This window comes from Empidonax traillii, unplaced genomic scaffold, assembly GCF_003031625.1.
Source record: "Empidonax traillii isolate 1590-97213 ecotype Southwest subspecies unplaced genomic scaffold, ASM303162v1 scaffold1107:size665980, whole genome shotgun sequence".
NCBI lineage: Eukaryota > Metazoa > Chordata > Aves > Passeriformes > Tyrannidae > Empidonax > Empidonax traillii.
The window spans coordinates 228,138-249,815 of record NW_020956300.1 but is presented as its reverse complement, the minus strand read 5'-3'; the positions used below and the strand labels follow the sequence as shown (position 1 = coordinate 249,815).

At 37.3% G+C, this 21,678-nt stretch overlaps 1 long non-coding RNA gene across 1 annotated transcript; it reads left to right on the top strand.

The window, feature by feature from the left end:
- Window positions 1-10,114: 10,114 nt before the first annotated feature.
- LOC114068665 lies at window positions 10,115-16,028 on the top strand. The gene is made up of 3 exons (XR_003573640.1): window positions 10,115-10,193; window positions 11,440-11,591; window positions 15,929-16,028. It is a non-coding gene; the product is annotated as an uncharacterized LOC114068665 (long non-coding RNA).
- The last annotated feature ends 5,650 nt before the right edge of the window (window positions 16,029-21,678 follow it).

The following is a 21,678-nucleotide window of genomic DNA, read 5'->3' as shown; positions in this document are numbered from 1 at the left end:
AAGAGTGAGTATGGAAAGGCTGCTGGGTCTCCCCACAGGAAACAGTACCATGAGCTCAAAAGAGAAAGCCAGAGAGAAGCAGCGTAGTTCTCCGGTCTCTGTGGGAAAGCGGAAGCCCTGGGGTCTGCTCACAATAACGAAAAGGAGCAAGTAGGTTGTGACTGGTAACAAAAACAGGATAGCTGGCAGTGATAGTAGGTAGCATGAGAAATGTGAGCCGGGGGATCAGGGAGTACAGAGCAGATTGCGGTTGTGATTACAGAGTTCCAGGCAGTGCAATAGAGGGTGAGTTTTGGCTTCCCTGAGCTCCCAGGTGGTAATGGAGCACCGCAAAAGGGTGATAAGAGAAGCTGTGCCCCCATGGACAGTGAAAGCTGTTTCCTTCCCCATCCTGAAGCTTGAGAAAGGTCTATACGCTCTTTCACACCACATCAGAAGCTTGCATGGGAATTATACAAATCATGAGGAGCCTTTACTCCAGTCATTCTCAAGGGTTTACCAAAAATGGGGAAGTGTAACTCTAATCAGTAAGCATACACAAACTAGATCCAGACCAAAGTTACAAATTTTTCTTACTTTCTTGAAACCTACCTTTTCCCCTAAATTGTATACATAGATTTATAGATTGAAAAGAGATTTAAATAAGTGTATGTAGTAGGGCAATTCTGCGACTTCCCTATTACAGAGGAATAAGGTATCATAAAACACCTCCTACTCGCCTGCTGGGAGAAGAAGAATAAGTGAGGCAATTTTCCCCTTTCCCATGCATGTGGGCAGAGGGTGGGCTGGTAAGGGGAAAAAATAGGAGGAAGACTGATTGATACACTACTGAAAAAGCAATATAGACTAAATAGGACTGAAAAAAACACAATTAGACCAAAGATACTAACAAACCAGTCTGCTTAGTGTATAACAGGAAGAACAGAAATAATCAATTGGATATTTCTTATCAGAAAGTTATCAGAAGCTTTACTTACAACTTGAGTTTGTTAAATAAAAAAAACCCATCCATTTTTATGGAATTATTTAAGAATTATAAATGAGTTAAAAAATATTTATCTAGCCATTCAAAAAAAAAAAATTGTAACAACTGAAGCAATGTACCGCTTGAACGGTAATTACTCTAACAAACTTCCTTAAAAACCATTTTGGTGTCCAAAATTTATGTTCATTTGAGCAGAGTACTATACTGTAACACCAACATTAGGCAGGATTTGTGCTGACTGATTGATGCCATCTGTTCACGACTCAGATGTCACTTTCTCTAGCTTTCAAATAAGGAAAACAAAAAACAAAACTAGCTCTTCCCAATCTCAATTAAGGTATTTAGAGAATTTAGTTGAATTTTCAACATTTACTGCACTATTGAAAAAAAAATACCATTGGTACCATAACATTCAGTCGCAGCTAAGGATAAAGGACACTGTAAGTTATCCAAGTTTTAAAGAGGGAAGAAGGAATAAGCTTTGTAATTAGCAAGTGTTTTGCTAACAGCTAGAAATGTACATCCACTCTGTAGGCTTGTTGGAACATAAACTGCTTTTTTCTCCCTACATCTGGCATTCATTAAAAAAAGAAAAAAAAAATAAAAAGGGACCTAGCAACCAAACTTTACATATAGCATCTTAAAGAGGTAGCACACTAAAACAAACAAACGGAACGAACAGAGCATGGGATATGAGGAGTGCCGACCAATTAAGATATAAACCCGCTGTGGGTTACCGCTTCGCTGACAGCAGCGTGAGCCTGGGATTATTGACACACAATCTGCGGGCAAAATTCCCTCCCGGGTTAATTCCTGTGATTTCATCTGATTCCCCCGACTTCCTTTGAGCTCGTTCTCCTGCGGGAAGCTTGGCGCCCTCGCAACCTTTCCCCGGCCGAGGTCGGGAGCCGCCCCGGGGAGGAGCCGGGCGTCCCAGCCCCGGCCCGGCCCGGCTGGGCCCGGCCTGGCCGCCGCTGGAGGGCACCCGGGGGCCCGGTGGAACCGGGGCGGGCGGCGCCGGGCGGTGGGAGGGTCTCGGCCGGGGTCGACGTGTCCCGGTCAGGGCCGAGGGGAGTGAGTGGGTGCTCCGGGAGGAGCCGCGCCGTGGAGAGCAGTGGGCGGCGATCACCCCGTCCCTCGGCAGGCGGCAGCGAGCCCCGCATCTGCCTGTGCGGGAGGCGCCCACGCACCCGGCACGGGCTGCGCGGCCGCTGCCCGCCCCACGCCGCTGCTGTTCCGAGAAGAGAGACAGCCCCTCGTAAGGGTGTCCCGCCCGGTGCTGCGGCTGGAGAAACGCGCTGTCCCGGGTCGGGTCACCGCCAAAAAGCTCCCAGGAGTGGCGGGGCTGGCAGAAACCTCCTGCGGGGAAGGATCAAGGTCTGCAGCCGCCACGGCATCCAGCGTGGCCCCGCTGCTCCAGGCAACGGGTCTGGCCCCCAGGAAAGCCTCGGGCAGAGGCCGTGGCCAACGCGGGTCCAGAGCATGCTGCCACTGGCTAACCACTTACCAGAAGGATGGCCAAGGAATTGAGGAAGATCGCTGTTCCTCTCTACTTGGCACTGGGAGCTGGCAGACTACAGGCTCCCCAGTTGCAGGAGAAACTGGTACAGTGATGGGTGACTGAGATGGTCAATGCCTAAAACATACCCTACAAAAAAGGAGGGGACTGGGCTTTGGTGGTCCTGGGAAGAGGAGGCTAATGAGGGGCAATGAGGTGCCAAGTAATTGCTTCTAACTACCTGAAGGACCACTATGAAGGTGACAGTAGTGCCAGGTGATATAAAGACTGAAAAAATGCTACATGTTTGTGTGAACAGTTTGGACATTAGGGGGAAAAAAGTCAGGAGAGTTGTTCGAGACTAGGAGTTGTCAGTGAAATCAGAGACTGTGCTTGGAGCGTTTCAGACATCAAAGCTGAGCTGGGAGTGAGTGAAAGTCCTCTTTCATGTAGGAGATTGGACTCTATGACCTGCAGAAACCTCTTCCAACAATTATTTAGCAACTCCATGATTTGTATGTTTATCAAGTTTAATAGTTCTGTCTCTCTACGCAAATAAGAATATATAGGAAAGGAAAAAATGTAGTGTAATTTACCAACAAGGTTTCTTATTTTTGTTTTCAGAGTACGGTACCCTACATGGTTTGTTATTTCCACACATTACTGCTGTATGTCCCAACATTTGTAAGTGCCTCTATAGCTGGGTGAATGAGATTAAGCATTCATTTGTTTCTGTGATGGAAGAAAATTTCTTTGGGATAAACCTTATGTCCTGGTTTAAAACACTTGGTTAAACTACAATACCTTAATACACATGTTGTTGGCTTATAGACATCCCTGTCCTACAACTGTTTTGAAATAAATTGGTTGACCCCTTTTGAATTTCTTGGCTCAATAGGTGTGGGTAGTATTTTGAAAACACGTTCAATCTTAGTATTAAAAAGACAATAGCTTTCCCTTAGACATCATGTACTGTTAAAAGTTAATAATTCTGTAAAGCAGGTGTTGTACCTCCTGGTTGCATGTAGATCTTTAAACAGATATTAGGAGTAATCATAAGTAATGATAAATCTGAATCTAGACAATTACCTCAGTACCACAATGAGCAGCATTACCAATGAGAACTGTAATTATTAATTAATTATTAACTACTGACTAAAGAGCCTAATTTATCAACATGGCATATAAACCATAAAATTAATTTCATTTGTGATAATACACTTGACTATATTCAAGTTGCCTCCTCCAGAAGCAGACACAAGCCTTGAACAACAAAAATTTAGTTTAGGAAATTCTAGTGTAGTCCTGAAAGGTGTGTTTTTTCATGATTTTCATTAATTTAAGCAGAATTGAGTTTTAGTTTCCTCAGAAACTGTAACTTTAGTTAAAAGTAGAAATTTGAAACATTACTGTTGGCATCTACAATGGGAAGTAGCCAACTGCAGTATTTAACAAGGAAGGAACGGGTAAACAGCTGAAATCTCCTTACATTTTTGCAAACAATGTTTAACAGTGACAGTTAAGAAAGTAGGGTGTTTTTATCAGTTTACTGATTTATAAGTAATCAATACATTTACAGTTCATTAAAAGAGCATCACAGGTTTCCTGCATTTTAGCCAAGAAAAAAAGGTGCTTTTTGTAGGATCCAAAAGTGAGATTTGATCTGAAAAGTTATCACTTCGTGGTTCAGCAGTCACAGACTAAACATACATTTCAAGGTATGAAAAAATAAATCTTATAATTAAATCTACAACTCAGTATCTTTTTTCTCATTCTTCAAATAGCTCATTTACCTAAGTGACCTAACACTGCTTACAATATTTGTTTCTTTAACAAAATACCTACTGAAATTTTTTTTAGGATTAGTATCTCTGTTTCAGTTGGGATGACTGGAAATAAAAATGAACTCAAACTGGATCTCATGCTAAATAATATTTACCATTGCATTCTACATGAAATGTATGCTCTGAGCCCTCCGCTGGCTTCTGTCAGGAATGCTGTGGCTCAGTCTGTTATCTTCATCCACAGAAAACCATGAATATCAAGTTTTCCTTAGGAAGTAAATAGTGTCTACACAAGTTCCTTTTTCAAAATTAAGATAACTAAGCAAGAAGTAAGTATTAAGAATGTCCTAAGGGAATTCCTTACCTATAGATGTTCTCAATTCTCTCTGAAGAAAAAGTGGTAAAAAAAAAAAAGTATGTCTAAATGACGTTTTTCTTCTCCTTAATGACCTTAATACTTTTCTACAACCTGTACTAAAGCACAAAAAATGCATGCAGGTTTTCACATAATCACAAAATGGTTTAGTTGGAAGGGACTCCTGGACATTATCTAGTCAACCTTCCTGCTAAAGCAGGGTCCCCTGGAGCATTTTTCTTGGGATTCCATCCAGATATCTTTTGAATATCTCCAGGAAAGGAAACTCCACAACATCTCTGGGCAGCCTGTTCTAATGCTCAGTCACCTGCACAGTAAAAAAATTATTCCTTATGGTCAGGTGGAACTTCTGTGCCTCAGTCTCTGCCCTTTATCTCTTCTCTTATTGCTTGGCACCACCAAGAAAAGCCTGGCTCCATCCTCTTGGTACCCTCCCTTCAGATACTTGTATACATTGCTGATGTCCCCTCTCAGTTGTCTCTTCTCAAGACTCAACAGGCCCAGCTCCCTCAGCCTTTCCTTGTAAGAGAGATGCTCCAGTCCCCTGATCATCTCTGTAGCTCTCTGATGGACCTGCTTGAGGAGCTCCATGTCTCTCTTGTACTTAGGAGCCCAGAACTGGACACAGCACTCCAGATGTGGCCTCCCTAGGTCTGAGTAGAGGGGCAGGATCACCTGCCTTGACCTGATGGCAGTGCTTTTCCTAATGCATCCCGGGATATCATAGAATCATGGAATTGACCAGGTTGGAAAAGACCTCCAAGATCATCAAGACCAACCCTTGATCCAACACTGCTGTGGTTACTAGACCATGGCACTAAGTGCCACATCCAGTCTCATCATTGGCATTCTTGGTCACCAGGGCACACTGCTGGCTCCCAGACAGCTTGTTGTCTACCAGAACCCAGGTCCTTCTCCGCAGAGCTGCTTTCCAGCAGATCAGCTCCCAGCCTGTACTGGTGCATGGGGTTATTGCCCACCATGTGCAGGACCCCACACTTGCCTTTGTTGAATTTGATTCAAACACTATTAGTGGTGTTAAATACTTTTGAGGAAAGACCAAACCTTCATGCCATCAACATAAATGGAGATATATGGGAATATCTGAGAGCACAAAGCAGCATCAAAGAATGATAGAGGGTGAAAGCATTGCGGTCTTATCCACACAGCTTCTGTATTGAGGTGCACTGAGAACCATCACAGGGTGGTTCTTCCTTTGTAGATTATGGGATCCATCCCTCTCAGACCTTTAGATACCTTTGTAAAAACTTCATCAGTCTTACCTCTCTCTTGTGCTAAGTGTAGACAGTGCACATGCTAGCAACAAGCCTGGCACTGCAACACACAAGAATGAGATGTAAACACCAGAGTGGGAAGGTGCTTTCCTCCACAGGGATTTCACTGGCTGTTTCCACCATCACAGAAACAGGCATACAGCAGCTCAAGCTAAACAGGAAAAAGAGAGAATAGGAAAAACTTATCCAACTCAAAGATAAAGGCCAGTTTTTATATTTTCCAACATAAAGCAACTTAACGTTCTCAGTTTTTTTAGTGTTGTGATAATGAATAACAAGTGCTCCTTGTGCATTGTACACATTTATTTTATCAAACCTCTGGTATGGTTATGCATTTTCATGAATGCACAGGTAAACTACAAAGGTTTCTGATGAGAGCTGTACAGTGTTACACCTAAAAACCATCAGAACTACAAGTAGAGTGAACTATGCTCAAAGCTGTATCTGGATTTGTTGCAGAAGAAGCTGGGTTTGTTTGTTTGGGGTTTTTTGTCCAGAAAAATGACCATAAATGAGCTAATGCTTACATAGTGTGAAGGATAAGGAGATGAGAGGTAAACTGGGAGAGGTATGTCATTTCATACTGCAGATGTGCCTTTTGAGATTTAATTTAATTTGAGATTTCCACGTGTATCCGAAAACAAATTTAAATAATGTTAAATGGTTTATCTGGATTGGGGTTTTTTCAGCTTTTCAAAATGGTAAGGAAATAGCAACACATGAATGCTTGAGTCTACACATAATTTTTATAATGGAGTTATAATGGAGTTGAGCACTTCTGAAATTAGTCTTAGAAGGGTCATTTTAAGGACATTTGGACAGAGATCACTTTCCCAGTTACACCAAATGGCAATTTTCACTATTAATAATGCTAGATTCTACTTTTTTTTTTTCCCCTACAAGAGTGTATTTTTGAGGAAAGTCCATAAACAGAGGAGTTTTATTTTTGAAGTGCTTCAGTGGTTACTTAATAATTGCAACATCCAGTCATACATTAAACTTTGAACAGCTTCCTGATAATCAAAGGGTTATTCTTCATATTTCAGAATGTGTCAAAGGCCTTATGTGTAAAGCTTAAGAAATTAATTAAACAAATACCACCTTATTGGTGTACTAAAAGACAATATAAATAATGTATAAATAATATACATATAAAAATGGAAGAAATTAGCTTTAATGAAAGTATAAAGCTGGATTTCTTCAGAGTATGAAAAGAATATAAATTATTTTTAAATAGTAGAAATAATTTTAAGACTATTAAGTTTTAAGGCATGAAAATGGTGTTTATGAAAATTAACCAAACAGTCCTTCTTATGTGGACAAAATGGTAATTAGGAAAGGAATTTTAGAAAAAGACATATTTGGACAAATTATTTCAGCTAAATTTAACATTGCATTGTTAACTGTGTCAATAAAACAAAGCTAATGTCCCCACTTTATCCCAGCTGCATAGAGAACATGATTACACTCCATATACTTTAATACAGTACTTTCAAAACAGCTGGAAATAGTACCAGCTCACATTTCTTTTTAAAATTAAAACTGGAAGACGGCCTGTTCTTTCTATGAATATGTTACTTTACATGTGAGATTAATCTCTACATCAACAAATTTAGGTTTCATTTGAAACTTTCATAAAGGTTTCAAAATTTTTACACTTAAAATTTTCAGGTATACAAAGCAATGAAACTTCATTCCATAGGGATTTTTAGAGTAAAATTCCTTTCTGCAGATCATAGACATCAGTCATATAAATAATTGCATCTGAGCTAGTCAGCCTAGGCTCTCCTTGAAATCAAGGGAGAGAAGGACTTCTGGGATATAATTCATCTGGCCACTTTAGGTTTCTTTAGTAATATGTTTTAAATTACACCAAAGAATCACCTGTTTCTTTCAACCGATGGTGAAAGAAATGACTGGCACATATCCTACCCTCTGCCACCCAGCCTTCCTTTAGAGCTTTGCCTCGTATTTACAGATAATCAGTAATCTACAGAGTAGATTTTGCCTGCATTCCTAAAAACCTAGGTTTACTGGATTATGTGTTTTGACATGCTATATTAAATATTGAGTTTGGTAAGGACATAGCGTAACAAGAGCATGTGCTAAAGCTCCATTTACCCGGGGCTTCTCTGTGCTTGGAAGATGTCATCAGTCCTCAAAAACATACATATAAAACCTGCACTGACAGTCTGTAATTTTAAGGTATATCTTATCAGTATCAAGATATATTACTTTACAGAATTTTACCTCGTAGCCTGGTAAGCAAAGCTAGAAAATACAAGCCAGACTGTCACAGACTGGTAAGGTAAAGAAGAGTTAAATATATAAGAGCTGATATGAAAAGTCAGCATAAACTCGTACATCAGGAACGTACAATTTCTGGTGGCTGAAGAAGCCTGAAAATTAGAAATGTAACAGAAGATTTTATTTTTGTGTAAATGTGAACTTGCATTATGACATCTACCTCACCAAAAACCTAAAAAAACCCTTAAAAACCCTAGTGTAGCACTCATTGACTTAATAAAAAAAAAAAGCAGTGGTTCATGTTATCTGACTTTCTAACATCACTAATTTTAAACAGATTGTTTAAACCTATTTCCAGGCTTTTACAATAGTATGGAGGGAAGTAAATCTAACTTTACAAATTAAATATCCATCCCTGATGGAGGAGAGAAATTCTCAGGGGGAATTGTACTATAAGATCATTGTAGGTCCTTCCAAGTGAACCATTCTCTATTCTTACATAGTTCCCTTTTCTACTGTCTCCTTACAGCTATTTCCATGTCTAAGGTTCTGATTGCATTCTCTTGCTCTGCCCTTCTGTTTTATCCATTTTATATCAGAATTATTTCAACAAAATCTCAAGGTTGAGATAAGCATTCATCTTTTGAATTATTTTTTCTAGGCCTTCTAATTTTTAGGAGACTTGCTAATCATGTTCAGCTGTCCCTTAATCAGCACAAGGAGATGTTTCAGTCTTTAGTTTACAATCCATTCATTCTGTTAATATTTTCCCTAGTGGAAAAACCTTCAATATTGAGTGATTATAGACTGAAATCTACTATACAGATAGTCATAGCAGATGTGGAGTGATCCATCAGATGTCAATTTGAAACACTGATTAATACATAATATTTTCATAGATAATTAAATATATCTTCTCCAAGATGAACCATTAATTTCCCACTCTTGCAGCTCTAAAATTTTCAGTAGCACTGAAAAATCATCTTCAAGTAACATCTTTATCAAAATATTACCAAGTGAAACTTTCAAAACCCTATTATTTAACTTACTAGCTTTCCTATTTTTAGAAAGTAAAATTATAGAACTAACAAAGTATGTGCAGTGACTGTTGCTATGTCTGTTTGGAAAAGTCATTTCATTTTGGCTGGCTTTGCACCCACTTACTTCACTTACCCTAAAATTTCTGTCTGTCTTAAACAAATGGTTCTCCAGAAACCAAAACTACATGGCTCAGTTTTAACTCCACTTCAGACTGCTTGAAATTTACACAGTGGCACTAGTAAATAGTTTTGGACAAGGAACTGAGAGCCTGATATCATATGTATCTATTAAGGATGCTTGAACTCATTAGAGAAAGTATTGTGTATAGGACATTACAGACAAAACTTTGCCAACCAAAACCGAATTTCAGTTGAATTATTTGTTAGCTATTCATTTCCAGTGCATAAAAAAAGATCTCAGATATTACAGTTTGTAAAAGCTATTGAATTCCTATATAAATGTTGAGAAAGATTAAAATTGTTTTGTGACTTAGAATCTCAGACTTCAAACAGCACTAACAGTGGCAGCTCCTCTGAATCAGATTCTTTAGAAATCCATGATGAGCTAAACCTCTTGATTCTTGGTTTCCAGACAAAAATTGCGCTACTGAAAAAATTGTGTTGAAAATGTAGGTCCACTTCCAAGTGTGTCTGTTCTTCTGTGTATTTCATTACTTTTTTCCTAAAGTATAGAATTTGATGAATGCAGCCACTTGTGAATACTTTAAAATATTCTAGGTATTTTGTGACATACAATAGCTAAGGGAAGGAATATACTGTTTGACATACATAACTGTACTTCTGTTCTTTTTTTTGGAAGTTGGATTTGGTTTTATATTGCAAATAGGGACTCTATATTGAAAGTTTCTGTTTCCCTCTATTTTTTCCTAGCACGCCTTTGGAGGGAGGAGATGGAGGAAAAAACAGGCTTGGAAGGAACCCTAAAATGTACAGGGGTGAAGTGAATGGTATTGATAATTTTATTTTAGTTCTGCTTCTCAACTCCTAGTATGGAGAACTTCTATTACACTACAGATACAAATGCTGTAATAACTTAAGAAAATTAAGGAACCTGAATTGTTAAAAATGCTGTCCCCTCAATCATGCCTGGACCCTGCTGCTATGTCTGTAATACTAATAAACAGGATGAGGGCATATATGCTCAAGAACTACTAGCAAGCAATCCCCTGTAAATGTGATTTGCCAGCACATAAGCTTCTATGCTTTTGGTCCTTTCTAACTAAGGCTCTGTCAGAAAATGTTTAGGTGCTGCCTAGGAAATACCTCTGGACAGTGCTTATTCTCTGCTAGGCAGTAAGCAAGAGGCCATCCTGTGTGAGAAATTATTTTGCCTTTATGGGTGTGTTTGCTGCTCACATTGGGGCCAGTAGACCAGCCCTTATCCTATTTATTTATAGATGTACATCTGCATATAGATGTAGCCTCAGGGTTTGCCCTAGATGATTGGTAGCCAGAGGATAAACAAATAAAAGAGCATCACTTTAATGGCAGTGCCATTGCTTTAATGGGACCTGTTTGTTATCTGCAATTCTGCTTAAGTTTGCAGAAAAGCCTAAAGGAGGAAACAACATTGTCCTAGCAAAGGAGGATAAACTGCTCAGTGAAAGAACTGGAAAAAAAAATTGGAAAAAAAGATTTGGAAAGTTACAAAAGACAATAAAAGGCAAATTTAGAATATGCCTTTAAATAACTGCTTAAGGTCTGCTCACGGTTGAGCATAAGGATTTCCTAGTGTATATGTTAGCCATAGAGACTGAGGAAACAATTCAGCTACAGCCCATCCAGAGTATTGCCTTTTGAAATCAGTTCCAAGATTCCCTAGGGATAGGAAAATACTACCATTTCTCCCAAGCCTCCACAGTGCTGCAGCCTTGAGCAATTTTATTTCTCTCTGGTCTTTTTTTTTTTTTGTCATCTGCTATTATTCTCCACTTGATGTATCTGCTCTTCAGAGGAAATACATCTAGTAGACCTCACCGTACTTTCAGGGGGGTTGCTTGATTCCTGCTTTATTATTTATTTGCATGTTGCTTCTAGCTTAAATGATCATCTAGTTAACAAACTGTTTTCAAAACTTCTACAATGTTTTAGGAATATACTAAAGAAGTATTTTTATATGTGTGTGTATGTGTATACGTATATACAGACATGACCTAAACTGCCATTCCTAAACTTTTGTTTACATCTTCACAGCATGAACTATGAAGATGGTGTGCCAAGCAAGAGGTCACGTTGACTATGCCACGGTTTCTTTTCTACTCTTCCAAAGGGCTATAATTGCTGTCATCCAATTAGAAATCAGCTGGATCATACACCTGGATCCACTAGCTGGGAAATGTTCCTAGGTTCCTTAGTTTAGACAAGTTCTTAGTAATACAAATGACAATAACAGTATAGGTGAAAAATCTGACATTTTAGAATGTTTTGCCTCTTCCTGCATGCCTTTTGTAACTTTTTTGTAATCTTCTGCCATTGTGGTAACAGATGATAAAAATTACAATATAAACATTAATTTTAATACTAAATATTAAAATTTAATAGCTCTAATGATGTTAAGGTTCTTCACTGAGCACCAGAACTAATGAAATTTGAAAAAATAATTCTCTTCATCTTCATTGGACACCTACATGCCTTGAATGTGTCGAAGCAATCCGTCCAAAGCAAATGCTTAAGTTCCCTGGATAGTCAATAGTAAGAGTTTGTTTCATGAGAGGGTAATTCTGCCTGATTCAGTTTAACAAGCCAAGTTAAGCTAATTTGATTTCCTTGTGGTATCTTCAAAAAAACCTAGCCTTCCTCATTGACTGTATAAGGAACTCAGGTACCCTGAGAGCAGTTTACTACCATCCAGAATGGGATTAATCATACCTAACTTAAACTATTTAAAAGCTGATTGTCTAGCCTAAGTGTATTGCACACATTTCAGCTACAATCAAGAGCAGAGGTAAGTCTTTTCTAGGATAATTCATCTCATCCTATGGAGTTGTCTGTTAGTTCCACTGTCTGTCAATACCCTACTGGGAAATAAAAAATCATCAGGGAATGTGTTCAAACATGGATACATACTCAGTTAAAATACTTAACTCTTTACTGTGTGTAAGTGCCTCAGATTGTTCCAACTTATTTTCTTCTAGGCAAATCCATTGAATAAAATGTGGCTGCAATTATTGACATTAAGGTTTTTTCAGTGAGCGTCAGAATCAAATAAAATCTGAAGCTGAACTCTGTCCATCTTTATTAGATGCCTTACACTTAAGTTTCATGTGTCTATAGATGCAGACCTTCTCAAAAAGTACCTAAGTTTTCTGGAGAGAGAACAGAGCTATTAGTCACAGTCCTTAGCCCTGTATCATTCAGCAGTACAGATGTAGCCCATATGACTACTTTGGGGTAAATAACGCTCAGATGGCCGGTGCGGGTGAGGTAACTCTTATCTAAGCTGTAGGTGGAAGCAAGATGTCCACGTCAGGTAAATTGAATTCTTATACTGACAAGTTTGTAGCTTGCAGTGAATTGCTAGCCCTTAACAAAGCTGTTTATTTGGTTTGATTTGTTTTTACAGTTATTTCTCCTCTGCAGTCCCTACTTTTATGATGGGCTGAGTTCATGCTGAAGATTTTCTTTTATGTGTACTAACATAGTTTTCTCTTCCCAAGCACCTTTTTTATGAAAACTATGAGAGCTTACATAATTTTCATACATTCAGCTCTTCATCCGAAGTGACTGATTAAGCAGGAAGTGACTGAAATTAAGTTAGTAGCATATACATACCATACCTACACAGCAAATGTTGTCACAGAGGTCTTGTTTCCTTAGGGGATCATCTGAAAATGTTTTACTAATGATCAATAAAGGCACCAACAATGTAATGTCCTGGAGTTTCAGATATTTGTAAAGTAATAAGTGTTCTTTCAGGACCCCTCCAACTTTTATGAGAATGCATGCACAGTCGGCCTGATAATAATTTATTGTTGTGTATCATGCTCGCTTACTTATATTGGTATGTTTATAAACCAGGCTTATTTGGAAGTAATTGAAGAAGAAAAATTTTTGGAATAATAAAGCATGTTAAACATACAGAAAGACATTAGACATTATATAATAAATTTTTCCAAAAATTATCGTAATCCACCTGCACCCTTAGAGTCACAGGGCTAGTTATTCTAAAGGTTTTCTACACACATTCACTTAGGCTAACTGTTTGCAAACTATTACAAGTGAGAGCCCAACAAGGTGATAATAGACTCAAACAGCAGTGTATTTTTCCAAGAGTTACAGCAAAATGAAAGCTTTGTAAGTATAGTTGTTTTGTGTATCACAAAACACACAAAAGCTTGAAATGTGCTTTTCTCCCAGATTATCATGCTGAGAGATTACAGACTCTCTTTGAGACCTTTCAACTTCAGCTAATGTCATTTATACTGTTTCATAAGACCAAAAGCCAAAAATGTTGTAACCAGCTAGAAGGAGCAATACTCTAACAGAAAGAGAAGAGAAAATAATTTTTTTGTCTCCATTCCTTCCCATAAAAGTTCTGTTTAAAACAATTCATTTTAAATTCCTTCACTTTCAATTTCATGGTTTCTTCCATGCTGTCCTTTATGTCTTGAAGAAAATAGTATATATCACTGAAATATTTCTTTAAAACAGCCTTTTATTCCTTTTGGCAGAAATCCATGTTATAATCAAATTTAAAATAAGATGCACACCAATTTTAAACTTGGTCTTTAAACTGGACAGCTGGGAAATTTTCTGTTTGGATTGTGTTATCTGTCTAATTGAACCGCTTCCTGAGCAATGCAGATTGTGGTGAAAGGTGCCCTCTAGCAAGATGGCATTTCTAATTGACTAATCTGAACTGTAGCATTATTGCTGCCTTTCATTTGATTGGGTCATGGTGAGTACATCATGATGCTTCCAATCCTTAGGGAGGGTGGATCACCTCCCTAAATGTAGGATGTTATGAAGTATGGGCTACAAAAAGTGTAGTTTGCATATAAACAACTAACTGAATTTCTTCCTGACATGGTCTGTTACTACAAAGACATTAGAGATGCTATTTTAAGTCACATGTGCAAGCTGCCTGGAGACTATAATCAGGTTGACTAATCAGGTGGCATGGCAAATTTAGTCTGTCATATGGTACATTGAGTCCACTGTCTTTGTATTCAATTCTAGTATTTTTTACTTACTGACAAAATAAAATCTCCTTTTTCTTCACTTCCATTTAAATTCAGTTAATCCAGAAAAGTAGGTATACTATTGCTCTAAACTAGTCAGTTATGTGTAAGCATCAGATATAGGATAAAACCTTGGGGTTTATCCTATATAAAAACTAGGAGCTTTTATAAGTATTATTATACTTCATCTGCTCCTCTTTCAGAGCCTTGATTAAAGACAGAATGAAGTCTATGTTGCTAATGGTTTGTTGGTTTGTGGCTCATTTGCCCGTTCTCCCTTTCCAAAATATTGCTTGCATATTTTGTAGTCCATGATTATGCAGAAACAAAACCACAGATGTCTGTGTTCCTGAGGTTTCCCTCTCCGAACTGCATATTCTCTTAAGCACATCCAGTGAAAAATCCATGTCTTGCCCATTCATTTCATAATCACCTTAGAGATCTTCTAGAAGCAGCATTTTATGTTGGTTCTTGTGATTCTCCTCTATTTCTTTGCCTTCCATGCTTCATTCCTTTTTTTTTCCCTGCATTTCTCCAGTCTCATTGGCATGTCTGACTTCTGGCAACATTGTCAAGACATCCATCCGCTTCTGTTGCTGTGCTTCAGATTCATTATACAATCACTGGAGTGATTATCCAGTGGGCAAACCTTGGCTTGATGTTCTTCAAAAGGTTAAACTAGTCCCCAGTGGCACAGTCATACCAATGGTAGACACTTTGGAACAAAAAAAGTTTTGTTGGCATTCTCCAAATATACCATGTGAAGACATACAAAATTTTATTTGGCTTCCATCTAATCAAAATATTTCTGAAGGGAAAGAGAGTTGGGAAGCATAAATAACAGAAGGATGGAATCAGGCAATCCAGCTGTAGCAGTCTAAATCTGTAGTTGGCCTATACTAGTCGTCCAGGTTTCTTAGTGTAGAAAGCCAGGAACATGTAAGGATGATGCATGCCAGTTATACTTTGCAGACAGGAGCCATCCATTTGAAGGACCATGCATCACTGCCTACAAAGGGAACTAACTTACAATTCTAGTTGCATCTGCAATGTTAAAATGATATTCTGCTTCAAGATCCAGTGGAGGAAAGGCTAACTATTCAAGACAGCTTCTACGAGTCTTTGGAAAAAAAGTAATGGGAAGGAATTTCAAGTTACAGTGAAGTTACAAAGGAAGCTTGCTTTATTGAATAATTTCAGAACTCAGGTATCTCTTACTGAGTTAGGAAAGTGTATTTTATCACTGTCCAGAAACTGGCTAGAAGTGGGAGTAATGATAGAGCAACTGCTATGCTAACGAGACTCTGTTGCATTATTCAAGGAGCTTGAGTGTATTTAATCACACTTTCTCATAATTTGATGCTTGCTAAGGACATAGCCCTATACTCTTAAATATTAATATAAATACTGTTGTTCTAATAAATATTGCTTTTCTTTCCATTAAGGCGCTATTAGTCTCTCAAATTTCAAAATAATCTTGAAATACATTTTGCTTTCCCTAGCGTGAACAGCACAACTGAAAGAAAGAAATGGAAAGAAGTAGAAGTAGGGGTGAAAGGACAAGCTAGTTGCTACCACAGTTACCCTTATCCGATGTTACAAATGCAGGTTAGTAACATGGTGAATTTTTCACAATACTGTCCATGATAACTACAATGAAAATATCATATTTTTATAAGAATAAAGTTCTTTTTTCAGAACAATTTCTGCCAAGTTATGTCATATCACATCTTCACAGTCATTCAAGTCACAAAGCTACATATTTCCTTGCTTTAAGTGGAGATCTTTGCTCACATCAAATTTCTCCCCAACTGATCATAAAACGAACAATGGTAAAGCACCAGAAGGTCATTATTTCTGCCTCTGCTCCTTTCTAGTAACATACCTTGAGCCTCCTTATCTCCTTTTTACAGAAACATCCTGTCTGTGTAGTCCCACACTGACACAGTGGTAAAAATCCTGCTGTTCCAAACTCTAAAGTCTGAAGAAAGATCGAGTGAAATGAGAATGTAGACACTTGGGAACTTAGAAGTTGTGTCACGTTTAGACAGAGTTCAGATCAAGTATATGTATATGCCAAAGTATAAAAGAGTGTTGTTAACAGGTGTGTGGGAGGAATTTCAAGATCCATGATATATCAGGTATTGTGAATGCCTACATACAGTGTTAACCTTTGGGGGAACAAAGTGTGATCAAAGGTACTTGTGGTTTGCAGGCACGAAAGCTACTGTTCTGGATAAGACTTTGGCAGCTGATCTGTAGATATAGGAATGCATGCTGTTTTGAGTGGAAAACAGAATGAAACATCTTGCCAGCACATAGTAAATACAACTCGGGTAGTTTTAGTTACCTATAATACCTAAACTTGAGCTAGTCAGTGTAGACTTCTTTTATACTTAAAGGAAAGGAAAAGGCACTTTTAGGAATTTATTATGGACTCCAGTATGTAAAAAGTTCACTCTAGAAGAAACTGTTCTCTACACTGAGAAAAGGAAACCTAGATGGCTATGTCAAGTGTAGATTCTAAAGTTTAAATATGTGTATTTACTAAGGTGAATCCTAGCAACAGTTTTGGACCCGACTTCACCTATGGCCAAAAAAGGTCTTGACTTATACTGGCTGACCACCTAACAATAACTAAACACTGGAATTATTTCTCAGTTAGTGATAGATAAGGAAATCAGTTTGAATTCACATTAACTCATTGGTTATTTTTTGGTTCAGAAAACATTTCATAGGATTTTTGTTTTGCTTTGGTTTCTTGGGGTTTTGTTTGGGTTTTTCTTTGGTGGGGTGTTTGTTTGTGTTTTTCTTTTTTTGTCTAGTTTGTGGTATGAATATGGGTAACTAAGTCATATTAAAAAAAACCAACAAATTCAGCATGTTTACAGTAAATAAGCTTCATAAAAATATTTAAAGGCAGAGATAAGTGCTACAGATTTTGGAGAAAACTTGAGGTTAATTCTGCACAGGGTGGAAAAACATCAAGGCAAAAAATACTCAAATTTACAAAAAAGGAACAACAAAAGGAACCATTCTGTAAAATCCACAGACTATAATGCTTCCCACTTCGTGCAGTAAGATAAAAAATGGGCAACATAGGATTCACTGAATGTGTAAGATCCACATCCAAAAAATAACTTTATATGACAAAACTTAATGTCTTCCTGTCTAACTATTAAATGTGTGAAATTATATTGAATGTACTAAGCCAGGCTCCCTTAGTGTCAATCAGAATGACACACAGTCCTATGAATGAGTTAAACTATCTTGTACACCGAGGGAACATTTTGACAACAGAAGTGGAGGTGTCTCGTACCAACACCATTCAGTTATGTGACAGTCTTATGTGAGAGTCCTTTTCTTTTTCCTTCCTTTTTTTTTTTTTTCTTTTCAGAAAGCTGAGTATTACATTCTTATTAGACTTAAGAACACAAGTCTCTCACTCTGTCTTGTCTGTCATGACTGACTAGTGGTATAGTAACTTAGCATTAGGAAAAAGGCAGGACCCAGCAACCGTACTGAATGATAGAAGTCGTGCTTGCAATTACTGCTGTTAAATGTAATGTCATCCATTCATGTAAGTGTTCTTCTGTGTTCTCCATGTAGCTGTGGAGACACTTTGAATCTTAAATGGCTGTAGGCAAAATAGGTGACTGAATATTTGCTCTGAATTTCAGTATTTTCAAGTTTCAGAACTTCAGCTACAAGACCACATCTGGCAGCAAAACAAAGATCCATTTTTGGATTTCACCTTTATCTCTCATGGTGCTTGCAAGAACTCTATTTTATTATGTCCTGTTCCAAGCCAATAAAGACAGGATATCCATGTTAGATGTCCACATTCCTATTTGTGAAGTTTGGCCCTTCATTGTCTTTTATACCAAACTAAAATGAAACATGCCAAAAGCTAACAGTGACATAATACACAATACAGATACGCATAACCAACGGGACGCTAGCTATGCTAACACTGCAGGAAAGTAGCCATCATTAATAGCCTTCCAGAATTCCAGCCTTGCTGTTTCCTGGAGAGGTTAAGCCTTGGTGTATTGAGGCTGTGCAAACGCACATGCTCTGAAGATTTAAGCGTTTATTTATTTCATTTGTCCACTTCTTTATCTACAAGTAGAGATGACTCGGGCACTCTTACTTTCAGTTTCTATTGAACAAATATCAAGAGAAGACAAAACATGCTTTCTAAGTGCTATTCCTCAACATGAATGTTAAATATGGACTAGAATCTGGTTTGCCATCATTTTTTACCAAGTATTTTAGTAATAATCCTATTGAATTAGATAAGGTAAATGTAGACTCATGCTTGCATATCTAAACTTATATTTCAAATCAAATAAAGGAAATTCATTAAATCACAATCAAACAGTGTCAAGCATTGATGAAAACAGACCAGAGATTCAATCACGTATTTAGTTTCCAGTTGAGGTACTACTTGAAAATGAGAAAAAATCTAGATAAAGCAGGACCCAGATTTCTATTATATTTTAAAAAATGTAGAAGTATATACGCTTTGAGAGCATTTTTGCTCTGTCATCCACAGAGATTCTTTCACCTCATTTCATTTTTATGTGGACTTTATATTCTGTATTTCTAACTATGAATAAATAAACTCATATTCTCAGGGTGTAACAAAGCTTTTGCTAGATCTTCACCAAAGGTGGTAATTGTTTTCTGATTAATGTCAGTTAATAGCACATGCCCCTCCAAAAATAAAAAAATAGAAGTAGTTTTGTGCATGAAACAAAAGCTACATTTCCTCTCTATTTGAGCTTGCTGATGCTAAGATACTGTTAATATTGATGCATAAGCTGTGTGTTCTATTTCATCCACACAAAAATGAGACGATTTCTAACCATTTGTAAAGTCTTCGAACAGCAGCTTAGAGAACTGCACACATTTTCATATCATATCAGTATTTGGGCATCTAAGTTATGCCTTCAGTTTCTCAGCTTTTCCTAGCTGAATATGTGAATCTTGCTATTTGCCTTTCATTTTCATTGGATATCTTTGCAGAGAAAGAGTACCCAGTTGCCAGTCAGGATACCTATATTAATAGAACTAATTTTACAGCATAGGTTAGCATTGCAAGCATAGCAATATGTAGCATCCACTATCTAATGGCCTACAATTCTTGAGTTATTTTTTTATTCGCTATCCATTTCCACATATGTGTAAGGACAGAGTACTCAGAAAGGATATCCAGCATGGCTGGGAACCTCAGTCCTTAATGGCAGTCTGCAGCATCATAAGCAGAAGCCTTCTCCTATTTTTCCATTTTCCTGGTTTGTAAGTTTTGAGCTATTACAAAATTAGATATACATATCAATCTATAAATTAAATAATCATCTATATGAAATGAGACATCAATACCAAATAAAGATAAAAACTCACAAAAATGAAACATCAGTCAAAACCTGATATTGTCCTGAAAATGCAAATTGTCAAAAAAAATCAAAATACAGAATCAAAATACAGCCCCACCAAACCAAACCAAAACACTGATGCAAAGTAATATAAAATGGTATAATTTTCTTATTTACATTCACTTTTACAGAATATAGGGCTTCAATTTTTATTCTGCATCCAGGAACATGAAAAATTTTTAAAAGAGAAAGTTGAACTATCGTGATTGAAGAGGCACCTAAAAAGCTCCCACAAAAACTGTCTGTATTTGGTAAGACATGGAATCAAATAATGAGATAGCACACTATACAAGTTTGAAATTCAAGTATATTTAACAGCAATTCATAACTGGTGAACAATTAATACTCAAAACCATGAACCGAGAACAAAGTAAATGCAGAGAAAAACCATAAGTAAGCTCATACAGCAACTTCCATGCATTTCAAGGAAGTAGGTAAATCAGAGATTATTATGTGAAAGAAGATGTAGGAACAAGCAAATCTTTCATACAGGAAACTAAAATATTTATCTTTGAAAATTTAGCATTGAAAGCCTTGAAAAGTACAGATTTGCTCACAATAAAATATTCGAGGATTTCAAAATAAACAAGATGACAATACCAGGAAAGGTAGTGGCATCAAGAAGAAGGGCTAAAGGTGTTCAAGTAATAAATGCATTTTGTTGATGTAAGGAAAGAAGACAAAAATAAAAGGACTATAATAGGTAATTCTGTTTACTGATTTTCAAGGTCAGGAACTTGTTTTTCACCTTGATGCTTGCAATGAATATATCACTTACTTGTTCTGCAGAAGATTTCTTATAATACAATGAGGAAGAAGGAGTTGGTTTTACACTCAAGCAGAATATCAAGTCACAATGTGAGAAAAATAGCTTGTTTCTAAAGGTCAAAACATTTGACTTAAAACAAAAATACATTTAACTATTTGAATATTAATTTCATTGACAAAAAATTATGATTATGAAAGGAAAAAAATACCACTTTCTAGACTATAATAACATTAAATAGAACACTAACACAATGTGATGTCTGATGTCTTTAATTCTAAACATACATGTGCATACTCTCATACATACTTTCCTGAATATACTATGCTTAGGGATTTGTTTTCCATAAAGCTATAGCGTGATCACTTGAAAAGATTCCAGTGTTTTTATTTTTTCAAAGAACAGTAGAATGTCCTAGTGGATGCAAAAGTCTATGTTTGTTGTTAATTATATCTAATTGTGATAGAGACCCATAATTGCTGTCATTCTGGATCATTTGTTGCACCTAGCCCAGTCTATTTGCCCACAACCGTTGACAACAGATGTTATTACATCTGTTAACAGATGTTGTATTCATTGTACATTAAAGTACAAGTGGTGCTGAAGAAATCATCAAAACAGAAAGAGAAGGTAGAATCTTCCCTTATCCTTCTGGGGATCCACAGGTCTGAGTAACAGCACATGCCAATAAAAATATTCAACCCTCTGTTGTTAATCTCTTTACAGCTCTGTAGCTCAGTTCTGACCTCACATTCTCATTTGGTTTCATATCTGGTCACCTCTGCTGTTTGAATCATGTTGTCCCATAGTGGTGGATTTTTGACAGGATCATCCTACCTCATTGTTCTACATTCTTACCAGAATCAAGGATTTACAAATGTAATGAAACTTATTGGAAATTCCAGTTTAATTAACTTGTTGACCTCCTACTGAGGTCAGAAGTTTCAGGCTGGTGTTTTTGTTGGTTTTGTGTGTGTGTGTGTGTTTGTTTTTTTGGTTTTTTGGTTTTTTTTGATTTATGTGTATAAAGACAAATAATTAAATG